General features: G+C 34.7%; 1 pseudogene; it reads right to left on the reverse strand.

Annotated features, from left to right (window-relative positions):
- Nucleotides 1-1,264: 1,264 nt before the first annotated feature.
- Nucleotides 1,265-10,885, reverse strand: LOC119826091 (annotated as a pseudogene).
- Nucleotides 10,886-11,688: the final 803 nt, after the last annotated feature.

An 11,688-nucleotide genomic window follows, 5' to 3' on the forward strand; every position in this document is an offset into this window, starting at 1 on the left:
GAGGGTTTAAACAACATTTTAAAAGTATCGATCGATATAAGAGGTTATGTCATCAGGAAGACTGCCCTAGACTTTAATTAACTATTTGAACCCATTCTCCACAATGATGCTTTTATATGCATACCATAGAGAATTTTTCAGATGGTTTTAAGGATTCAAGTCATTTTCTGAATTTTTGAGGGCTGAAATACAGTATGTACCTCAAAAATCACTGCTTTTGAGTCCAGAAACTTACCAATCATGAATATAACAGTTCTGGGAGCTTAGTGATAGATACCATCCTAAGGACAGGAACAATATGAACCAGCAACTTCCTTGACTTTGTAGAGCATTTTTAGGTAAAGTTACTCTTTAAAAGAAAAGCCAAAAATGTCTTATGTAAGTTAATATATTTATTTAAATACTTGCATCAATATTTATGTGAAAATGCAGAGGCAGGACCAGCTCAGTGACAAGGAGTCCCGCTTTGGAAGGTGAACTGCCTGGATTTGTTTTGTTGGTTTTTTTTAATTGTTATTAGCATGCACAATGCAAACATTTAAATTTTCAAAACAAGGGCTACAGATGATCAAGCAACAGCTAATTGTTTATAAAAAATTATCACTAGCATTTAGGAATAATACTAAATTTATTATTATTTTAAATTATTTTTTTTTGTGTGTGTGTGTGTGTGTGGTATTAGAGTATTAACATTTGGGTGTGGGTGCAGAGGGAAGTAAGAGGGCTCAAATCTCCTGGAGATAGAGTTACAGAAGATTGAAAATCACATGATACTGGGATCCAAATTAGGGTTTTCTACAAGAGAGGCTTACTGGCTCTTAAATCAAGGAAACATTGCTCCAGCCCCATAAATGACATTCCTTTGCTAATGGTATGTACCTACCCCATATAACCATACAGTGGATGAGATATAATTTAACAATATCATGTCAATTTTGCTAACTATAAAGATTATTTATTCAATATAGGGCCTCACTACATAGTCCATGCTGGCTTTGAACTTAAAGTAATTCTGCTGCCTCAGCATTTACATGTTGCAGGCATACATTACTATACAGAGCTAAAAAATGCTAAAAAAAACAAATAACGATGGGTAATTTCTCAACCATTTTTTCACTAGTAAACTGATACAATACTATCTTGCTTGAATTTTCTTATCCAAACTAGGAATATGTAACTTTTCGCCTAGAAATTAAAATTACTTTCTAACAAATTCATTCTCTGTTTTTCTGTTTTGTTTTTGTTTGTGACTTTTGCTTCTTTTTTATTTTTGTTTATTTTGGTTTGCTTGCATTAAGGATATCCATGCCTTCAATATGCTTGTTCAAGGTTTGGCCCATGTTAAATGGTTGTTTTACTCCAAATACCTCCGCAGCAAGCAAACTGGCCTAATCCTTCTGGAGAAAGTAGAGTTGAACAGCCAAGATAACCAGGCAATGCAAGAAATGACCACACACCCTGAGCATCCCAGTCTGGGGTGATGGGAGATCATCTGGTAAATGGGCACACAGTATTTCCAGATACCAGGGGAATCAGACCACTTCTTCTACCTGCCACTAGTAATAAAGTAATATTGTCAGTAAATATATTTCCTTCATATTCTGCTTACTCTTTAATGTTTCATCTAGCCCTTTATGGGCAGATGTTACTCAAAGTTATTGTAGCGTCCCCAAATGTCTACAAGCCTTTTAAATTTTTTTCATAGTGACCAAGGTCAGAAGTTGAACTCATCAACACTACAGTCCTGCACAGACTGACCTCCAAAGCAACTTCACTCCACCTGAAAGTCACACAAAGGCTTCCAGACCTACTTATTCAAGGTCACAGTAGGACTGTCCTTCTGCTGGCTTGCATCTCCCAATGGACAGAGTCTAAAGGAATCATTATCAATAACACCAGCAAGAGCAATCTTTTTGGTAGTTACATTGATACCTAATCCAATCTTTATATCAACCATTGCACAGTTCTGGTGTAGCTGGGATTTCTCCAGTATTTCAAAAATTGCTTGTGTAATAAGATTCTTGATGTCCACAACATGTCCAGCGAAACAAAATTTTGTAGCAATGAGGTGCTCTTCAAAGCATTGTGGATCATTAATAGCATCATTCTGAAAGAATATCTCCACTTCCAGTAAGTAAAATTTATACCCCTCTTTTATATCAGGGTTCACTTTGAGGAAAGACACAGTTGCTATTCCTTGGCACACCCATTCAGTTGGAATCATTTCACAATGAGGTGCAATCAGCTCGGTCTCCTTACATTTCCCAGTGAAAGCAGTTTGATACCAACTTTCAACTGTTACAGCTGAAAGATAGTGGACATTGCAGTTTTGCCTTCCAGGTAGTTCTTTCTGGCTTCATTTCCTGCTATAATCTGGTAATATCAGGCAGCAGGAGGACTCTTCCTGACCTATCTAAGAATTCTTAGACTTCTTTGTCTTATCCACATGGAGTTTTCTCCCAGTGCTCAGTCCTTAGCTGTTACCATTATGGTGGCTGGGTTGGAGGCACAGAGCACCTGGGAAAGAGCTAAAATACCAGGATTTGAATCTCACATCTCAGTCAGTGAGTTCATGGAAGCATCATTTTTCTTGTCAGAAATTGGTTGTTACTTCTTCCAAGCATGGAGTAGAGCGATTGCTTAAGTATACAGAAAAATTCATAAGACACTGAACATTGTTTCTGGTGTCTAAAACATTAATTGCAGGCATCAACAAAGTGTAACTCTTAAGATATTGATACCATGGTTGTTCTATTTTTTTCAAAAAAAATCTCTTTTCAAATTAACTGCTAAATTTGTCCATTTATCAGATATCAAATGGTGTTTTAAAGTGTGTATATCAATTTACGGAATAATTAATGTCACTAATTAACACATGTCTTACTTCACATGTGCCTATGTCTGTTTGGAATCTATAGAAGTGGGTCTTGAAATAGAGAGGAGTCTGGTGGTTTCTGAGGTTGTGGAGATGCTGGAGCTTTGAATTTATCAGTCAGGTGGAAAGATTTAAGTTCAAGAAATTCTTTTTAGAGCACACTGACAGTAAATAATGGTAATACTCTGCATCTTTAAAAAAAATCTGAGTATTTGCTCTTGACCATATTTATTTTCAATTTTATATTTTATTGCGTCTCATTGCTCTAAAATTTCCTTTTAGAGAGAAACCATTGGGATTTTTTTGTACGTTATAGCAAGTATCACACTTGCATTAAATGAACTCCATGGGATGGATATATCCACAAAGCACTTGGTATTATAAACATATTTAAGAGCAAAATGCGGCAAGGTGAAGTGGAAGTCACACACTGAAATTCTATTGCCTTACTTAAAAAAAATACATTTTTTAACAAGAAGCAAATCTAACAATTGCTCAGCCAGAAAACTGTGAGACGCAGTTTTCCGTTTGCTTCTTAGTTTGATAACTCATTACAAACTTCAGCAATACCAAAAGTACCTGCTAGTTTTTGATTATAACTTACCACTGTGTGACCTCGCCTTATAAAAACACTGCCTTAATAAATATGTTCAATGAATTAATTTGAGTTTTGTTGTAGACTCCATATATTTAATTCACATAATATTAAAAACAATTATCATGAAGGCATGTGATCTAGCTAGCTCATGCCAAAGAAATGACATGACCAAAAGTAATCTATCAGCCGGTTCTCTCACGTAAATACCAAGGCCAACAATGGAAGACTTTCCCTATGGGTTTTGTAACACGGGAAATAGCCAGTAGGATGGGATATCATGACTAACCATATTATCATCCTTCCATGCTATCATTTCATGTTCCTAAGTCTCAGTTTACTGCATTACTATAAAGTGGGGTGATTTGGTTAGGTTCAGAACTCAATTTTAATTAATTAGCAGTGATTTTGGGAATCTTGGGCTGAGCCTCATTTTCAGACATTTCATTTGACTCTGGGGAGAAGGGAGATGAAGTGAGGGTACAATCGGTCATAGTTTACATCTTTCTCTTCACTCCTGTGAGACTGTGTGAAGAAATAAGCTATTCTGTAGCTCTTCTGAAAATAAAAATATTTAGTAATGCTTTTAAATGCATCTTTTCATGTGATGAAAAGATAAATACAATATGATGTCACTTGTTAAACATCAATGTCTGTACATATTAAAACTCAAAAATATCCCAAATACCTTGGTTTTTATCATATGGCCAGAAAGGGTTTTATTTTCAGAAAAGGGTTTGCTCTGTAAATTTACGTTTTTTTCCTCCAGAGAAAACTGAGTAGTATGAATACAGGCTGTTGGCAGTCTGGGATCTCTGATGACTCAAGAACTTCTTGAGAACAGGGACCAGATCTTAGATAACCGTGCATTCCTTCATGGCACCTGAAGTAAGTAGTACATAATAATAAGAACACATTATATTGTTGAATAGTACCTGGCCCATACAACATATAATTCAAATTTTTTGCATATATATGCATATAGATATAGATATATACACACACAAAAGCACACACATACACACACATTTATATGTATGTGTGTATGTATGTATATGTATATGTATATACACACATATATAGCCTGCATGTATGCCTAGCATCAAATGAGTGCTTGGTGACCACATACACCAGAGGCTATCAGATCCCTTGATAGAGTAGCTGTGAGCCACTCTGAGGGTTCCATGAATCAACACAAACCATTGGAAAAACAGTCAGTACTCAACCACTGAGCCATCTCCACAGCCCCTGCAAAGTATCCTTATAAAGTACTGTTACCGACTATCACTATCATTTTGATCTAGCTTTCTTTTTTTTTTAAAGATTTATTTATTTATTATGTACACAACATTCTGCCTTGATGTATGCCCGCACGCCAGAGGAGGGCGCCAGATCTCAGTACAGATGGTTGTGAGCCACCATGTGGTTGCTGGGAATTGAACTCAGGACCTCTGGAAGAACAGCCAGTGCTCTTAACCTCTGAGCCATCCCTCCAGCCCTGATCTAGCTTTGTTTTCCTTGCCTTTTAAAGTCACTAAGTTATTTTTAGGGTAACAATTTCACTTTGAGATTTATGTTTGTTGATGTTGTGATCTAGGTTCTTGCTGGTGAATCGAGTATGGAGGACTATCACAAGGTCACCTCTCTTTGTACAGAGCACAGACTAGATTCCGTGGGAGCAAGCTTGGAGACGGCAATAGTGTGGATAGTAGATGATATTGTAATGGACACCACTGCTCATCGTTCTTTGTTCCAGGACAGAAAAGAAAGAAGTTTTCTCGAGATGGGGCCCAGTTTCCTCCATGATATTCCCTGTGTTTCCTGATCTCCCCAGCAAAGGAACATGAGTTTTTAAGCAAAAACATCTGTTGAGCAGAAATCTTTCCTTAAGAACCTACTGGAAGCTGGTGCCAATCTCAGGTGGTATTTACAGAAAGTAAGAAAGTAAGTTTGAAGGTGAATCATACACCCCGCAGAGTTTACCACACTGGGTTAATAGCCAGAACTATGTCTAGTGATGCAATGATCTCTTACTGATTAGATAGGAGCTTGCATACTGATAATCCAACTAACTTAGGTCACTATATTGTTTTTGCAGCTTTCTATCAAGATCTTTATGAACAATACAGCAGAGTCATACAAACCACCAAATCATATATCCATGTAACATTTCCCAGATTCTAAGATAAGGCCACACAGGTCATTAATCAGTTTTCAAGATGTGGAGAAAACTGTGGATTACACTGGTCTTCAGGAGGGGATGCATGGTCATGAAGCCATAGGGACTGCGATTCATCTCCTGATCCTAGTAGCAGACTGCCTGGTGCAAGAGGCATTTATTTAAGGAAGTCTGCCCCTTCCCCTACCCCAGGGACAACATTTTCTAGCTTGTACTAAGTTAAAGTATACATTACCAAGGTCCTTATTGGTCTCTCTTATGTTCCTATTAACATAGTGAACACATGCCTATTTTTCTTTCAGATACTACCCATGACCAAGTTGGCAGTGATCAAAGAAAATCATTTCTTCCCAGTCAGTTTGTATGTGCAGTAAAGACTAGATACTTAGCAAACATGTAGATTACATGAGGACTTTCTTATTGTTCACACACACACACACACACACACACACACACACAATCCATGAAAAATATTGCATTAAAAATGCATCATATGGATCCACCTAAGTGCTGCAATTGATTGCCTGGTTTCTAAAACACCTTAAAATTTTGTAGAACAAAACCCCATATAATTTGATATTTATAAAGTACAATTTTGCAGGAAAAAAATCCACTGATTATTGCTGTTTGTACTAAAGTCAAAATGTTTATGAGTTTCATGAAATGTGTACCAATCAAATCATACTTATTGCCATACATTTTAATCTACATTTCCTCTATTCGAGACACTACTGACTGTATAAATGTAATACTGAGTCAATCACCAGCACTTTTAGTTTTCAACTAACTTGTCATTTGTTTACATGTATGAAATTACACACAGAGACAACGTGTTTCCAGTTTCTCAATTCAAATCAGAGTATTTAGGTAACAGTGCCACCTATTGCTATAAAGTTAAAGTATAGCAGTTGTTGGCACTTCCTTAATATTTGATCCAAATCTTTTATTTTCTGGTTGCATTTTTTATTTGAAGTTCTTATACTGACTAATATGTAATGTTAGATATAAATTTTAAATATATATTTGAAAAGTTAAATATATAATGTTTCTAGAAGCAATATGAAAATAAAATAATTTAGGCTTACATTTTAATTTCTGTCTTTAAAAGCTTACATTACAGTAGAGTATGATGAAAATTATAACCAATATGTATTTAGCATCATCTAACATGAATAAATAAAATATAATTTTATCTGTGGTAAATTATATACTAATGCATTTCAGAAGATCATTGGAATACACAAAGCTAATTGTTTTTGCTGTGATAAAAACTGTAAATTTGTAAGTTCTTCAATTTGGATTTGCATAAAAATATTTACATTACAACATGATATATAATTTATTTCTCTCTTCTATTTTATAAGAATACAAAGACAACTGAAAACATATGCTCCTATAAATTGATACCACACATGTATTAATACCACACATACATTAATATCAATGCCTCTTTGAAGAAAAATGCTATTTTGACTTTTCTACTATAGCCACCTGTTTGTATACATGAACAAAATGTATATTTAATTAACAAATTTCTGTGTTTTTATTATCTTCAAATTTATAGTTTTATAATGTAGTACTCTAATGATTTTTTTACTACTCATTAAAAGTTGTGTATGGTTTCATATGGTTATCTACAAATACTAAGGAAAGTTCTTGTGATCTCTAGCACAGAAGTCTTCAATGAAGTTAAATAAAAGTAAAGCCGAATCAGCTTTATCTTCCCCCAAAGGACCATGGCAAAAAGTGGTAATTATATTTTTGGAATTTAAAGATGCAGTAGATGAGGAAAAAATGATTGAGTTTTTAAAATACATGATACTCTCCATCCAATAATTATGAATAGTATCGTCAATCCTGTACTCATTAATCTTATGCAAATTTTTATGTGTTTTGAAATCATAATTTCCCTTCAGCTTGTGTAGAATCTTTGTAATTTAAAGATGAAAATTATTTAAATCTATCAATTACATCTTTCATCTTGCATTATCCCATTGAACTGTTTGTTGGTTGTATGATTATATAAGATGCAATAATGTTTTTAGATCACCTGAGCTTTTGCTATATAATTCAAAGTATTTGAAAGGTCTCATAATGTCTAAATAAATGTCTGAAGAATTGGAGTTTAACCTCACTGTGTGGCCTGTTTACTGCACAGCTGTGCATGTCAAGATGACCAGCATTTGTGAAAGAGGGGCAATTATACTGCTAGCAGAATCCAGAATAAATCATTTTATCTGATTTATCAAATGATTAGCACTGTGAAGGGAGTATAATTAAGCACCTTACACTTTGAGAATGCTATATGTAGAATCATCTTGGCACAGAATTCCTTCTTAACAGTGCTTTACTAGACAGAATTCCTTCTTAACAGTGCTTTACTAGACAGAATTCCTTCTTAACAGTGCTTTACTAGACAGAATTCCTTCTTAACAGTGCTTTACTAGACAAGTTCAAGAAGAAACGCATTTACCAATTTTCCTTTAAAAAACTCAAGGATGTTTTTGCTCTGTTCTCTTGTATATGGCTATGCTTACTTAGCTCAAATGAATATTCCATTCAAGTGTAGATTGTTTTTACAAATAGACTAACTGAAATACACAAAACAACATGTATTTCAGAAGAAAGAAGAATACAAAAGGCCTGATTATTGATTCCTGTGATACAAAAAGAGGATATTTAAATTGTCAGTGGGTACCACTAGCACTTAGAAATCCCTTATCTTTTGAAGGATTCATTACTAGCTTCAACAGAAATATGGGAATAAAAGAAAAAGAATGAGCAAGGGAAATGGGGGAAAAAATTGAACATTATTTTGGGTTTCAAACCCAAGTTTATATAATTTAAATAAATACATGAAAGTTGCATAATTAAAAAACATGCCTTACTATTAATAAAAATCCAGAATACAAATGATATACATACAAGTATACTAATAATATACCCTAGTATGCTTAAAATAAAATAAGATAGGTTTATATTCTGCATTTAAGCTTAACTTTGCTTTGCAAGTAAAGTTCAAGCATTTGATTGATTTTGCACATTTGGAATTAGAACAGCTATTTTATATAAATATCTTAATGTACATTTTGGTGTTCTACTCAATCCCTCTAAGTAATACTGGCATTGATATATAATTTAATGTGAGATGAGAGAGAGTTAGGCACCTGGGTCAAATGTTTAATTATTTGTCTTGCCTTCTCACAGAATTCTCGGAGAATGCAGACCGCATCTTACATAGAGAAGATGAGGTGGCTATACCCCAATTGCTAACACCATCACTGCTTTTAGATCTTGGTTTTGACTCGGTCATTGCTTTAAATGAACATCACAAAACCAATGGAGCTTCAGTCTCCACATTTCCTTCCCATCATGATCATTTTCAATTTATTTTTTCGTGCATGTCATCATTTTAATGTAAATCTTTCTCTTTCTTTTTCAATGAAATGAAATGATTAAGTAATTCTCTCTTTTGCATGATTAAAGATGACGGATAAGCTTGGGTAGGTGGATAAAAATCAAGACTCCTAGCAGAGTCTGCACACATCACATGTCAGAATCCTTCCAGCTTGCTCACTGTTAATGACATGAAAAAATTAGCATGTCTGTGGCTAGCCTAGAAAGAGTCAAAAGATAAGGACCCTATATTCCTCTTTAGCTCAAATTTAAATGGCTTTCAATTTTTTGCTATAATTAATCTCTAGTATAAGAGATATTAATGTAAGTTTTTTCAATAATGTGGTTTTGTTAGAAACTACAAGATCAGCAAGCACTTAGTTATTTTTTAAGTAAATAAGAATAATTAAACAGAAAATAGAAAGGAAACACTAGGGCAAATTCAACTACAGGACCAAATCACTTTAAGCATTGATTATTTTGGCCCTTCAGTGTCAGTATTATTCTTGTGATGATTGAAGGAAAATTACATGAAAAATACATAATTTCATTTAGTATTTTATTTTTCAATACTCCTTTCCTTTACTGTACATTGTCCCTTTCATGGGTCACTTAGATCTGTGTGTCACAATGAAATTATCACAAGGAAGTAATGCTATGCCTCCATTGCTTCCAAATATGGCATCTGAAATGATACCAAAAACCTGGACTTAACCCTCAAACTCAAAAGCCTTCTTGACTAATTTAGGATATTTTTCTTAAAACCACCGTTAAAAGCCATGACTATTGTGAACACTCTCAAGCACTCACTCATAGCTGCCTCAGTCAGCTAATTTATCAAAGAAAGCCACACGTATTTATTATTTTTTGGCAGAGGTCATTCTCTGATAACAAGAGAACATACCTGTCTTAGATAATTTGCCAACTAGTACCACTCAACATTTCCTGACCCAAGTTTTGCAGACATCTGTATTATAGAGACATTGAATGCTTTTCTTCCCTGTCTTTCATTCTTTCTTTCTACAGATGAAATTGCTATTCTTTGATTTTTTTTCTTCCCCTGAGTATGTTCTGGATGGCAAAATTTGGGCTACACAATGCTAATTTCTAACCTAACACCATGACAGCAATCACAGCCGTCACTAGGATGGAATAAAGAGAGCAATCTAACATCCAGGGCTATGAGTTTCTCATCAGTGGCTGGCAGACTGCCGTGAAGGCTTACAGTAATCCCATTGGACAGCCCTGGTTGATGAAGCCTGGGAACAGGCTGCAGAATGTGGGGAGTTCACAATTGCAAGCATTTGTCCATAATTTAAAGCTATATGCGAAGTGGAGAGTATTCATCTGAACAACAAGCTGTAATTTTACCGGAGTAACATTTACACAGTTTTTAACCCATTAACGCCTCCTTCCTTCACACAAGCCATCGCCCTTGTTCATAAAATACCTTTCTCAGAAGCAACTCGCAAACCCCTAGCTCAGGCTTATCTGTTAAGCTGTGAAAACCTGCCAGGAGAATAAAAGCTTTTTGTTTGGAAACAGCATCGGTGAATGACATTTCTAAATCTCAAACTTGGCAGTTTTTGATAGTTTCCTTGTATGCCGTGCTTTTAGTACTTGGAATTCATTTTTAGCATATCACAAGCATATCTAGGCTGGTATTTAACTTTTTTTTTTCATTTTCACGTTGCTGACTCTGACCATGTATTGCTTCAGCCTGTGATATTAGCAGCGTGTAATGAGAGAGGCTACTACAATTCTCTGGCTCAGACAGAACAGCCTGTGCCTTCCGTGCTGTCGGGCAGAAGCACTGTGGACCTGGCTTCATGCCTGGCATGCTACTTTTGGCATTTCAGAAATAGAGCATCATTTCAAGGAAAGGAAACAACGTGTTTTATATGCCAAAAGTCCATAATTATTGTGATTACCTGCATAAAACAGTAGTGAAATTACCTGTGTGTTTCTGAATGGAAAGATTTGCCTTCATCCCAGGTTTAGAATTTTAAAAAAAATAGAGCCATTTTTCTTTATATATATTACACATTTGCTTCTTGCTTCCTTTAGATCAAATTACCTCTTTCGCCTTCTTGCAAACTACTATCTCAAATGTATACCTTTTACTCTGGCTTCAAAAAAATGTTTCTATCCATTCAGTAGCAGCTATTTCTGCTACCATTGTTCTTTATCTCCATCTTATTCTTTCCATTTAAAATTAAAAAAAAAATCATTGATGGAAACCTAATGCTGTCAGCTTTTATATATTGGTCCTTAGCATTAACAATCTTTTTAAATAAATTCACTAACAACCACATTAATTTTGCTTGCTTTCTAACCAAATCATTATATAACAACATCACATCTCTCATCTTAAGTCAAGGTCGTTATTTTGTGGGAGAAGCTGTAAATCGAAAATCAACAAGTGTCTTAAAGCAGAGACACATTTGGGGGATAGCTTAATGTCTCAGCTATCTATGGTATTAAGTTATGAAAAAAATCACAGAACATACTTAGCATTCAGAGGTTATTTTGATCTTAACTAATTTATTAATAGTGAAAATTCATGTAAGAGTGATACTTAAACATTTAAAAAACATTTTCCTAGTATTCTCAATTAAAACACTTATTTAAAATTAATTATAT

Source organism: Arvicola amphibius, chromosome 11 (genome assembly GCF_903992535.2).
Source record: "Arvicola amphibius chromosome 11, mArvAmp1.2, whole genome shotgun sequence".
In the NCBI taxonomy this organism is placed as follows: Eukaryota; Metazoa; Chordata; class Mammalia; order Rodentia; family Cricetidae; genus Arvicola; species Arvicola amphibius.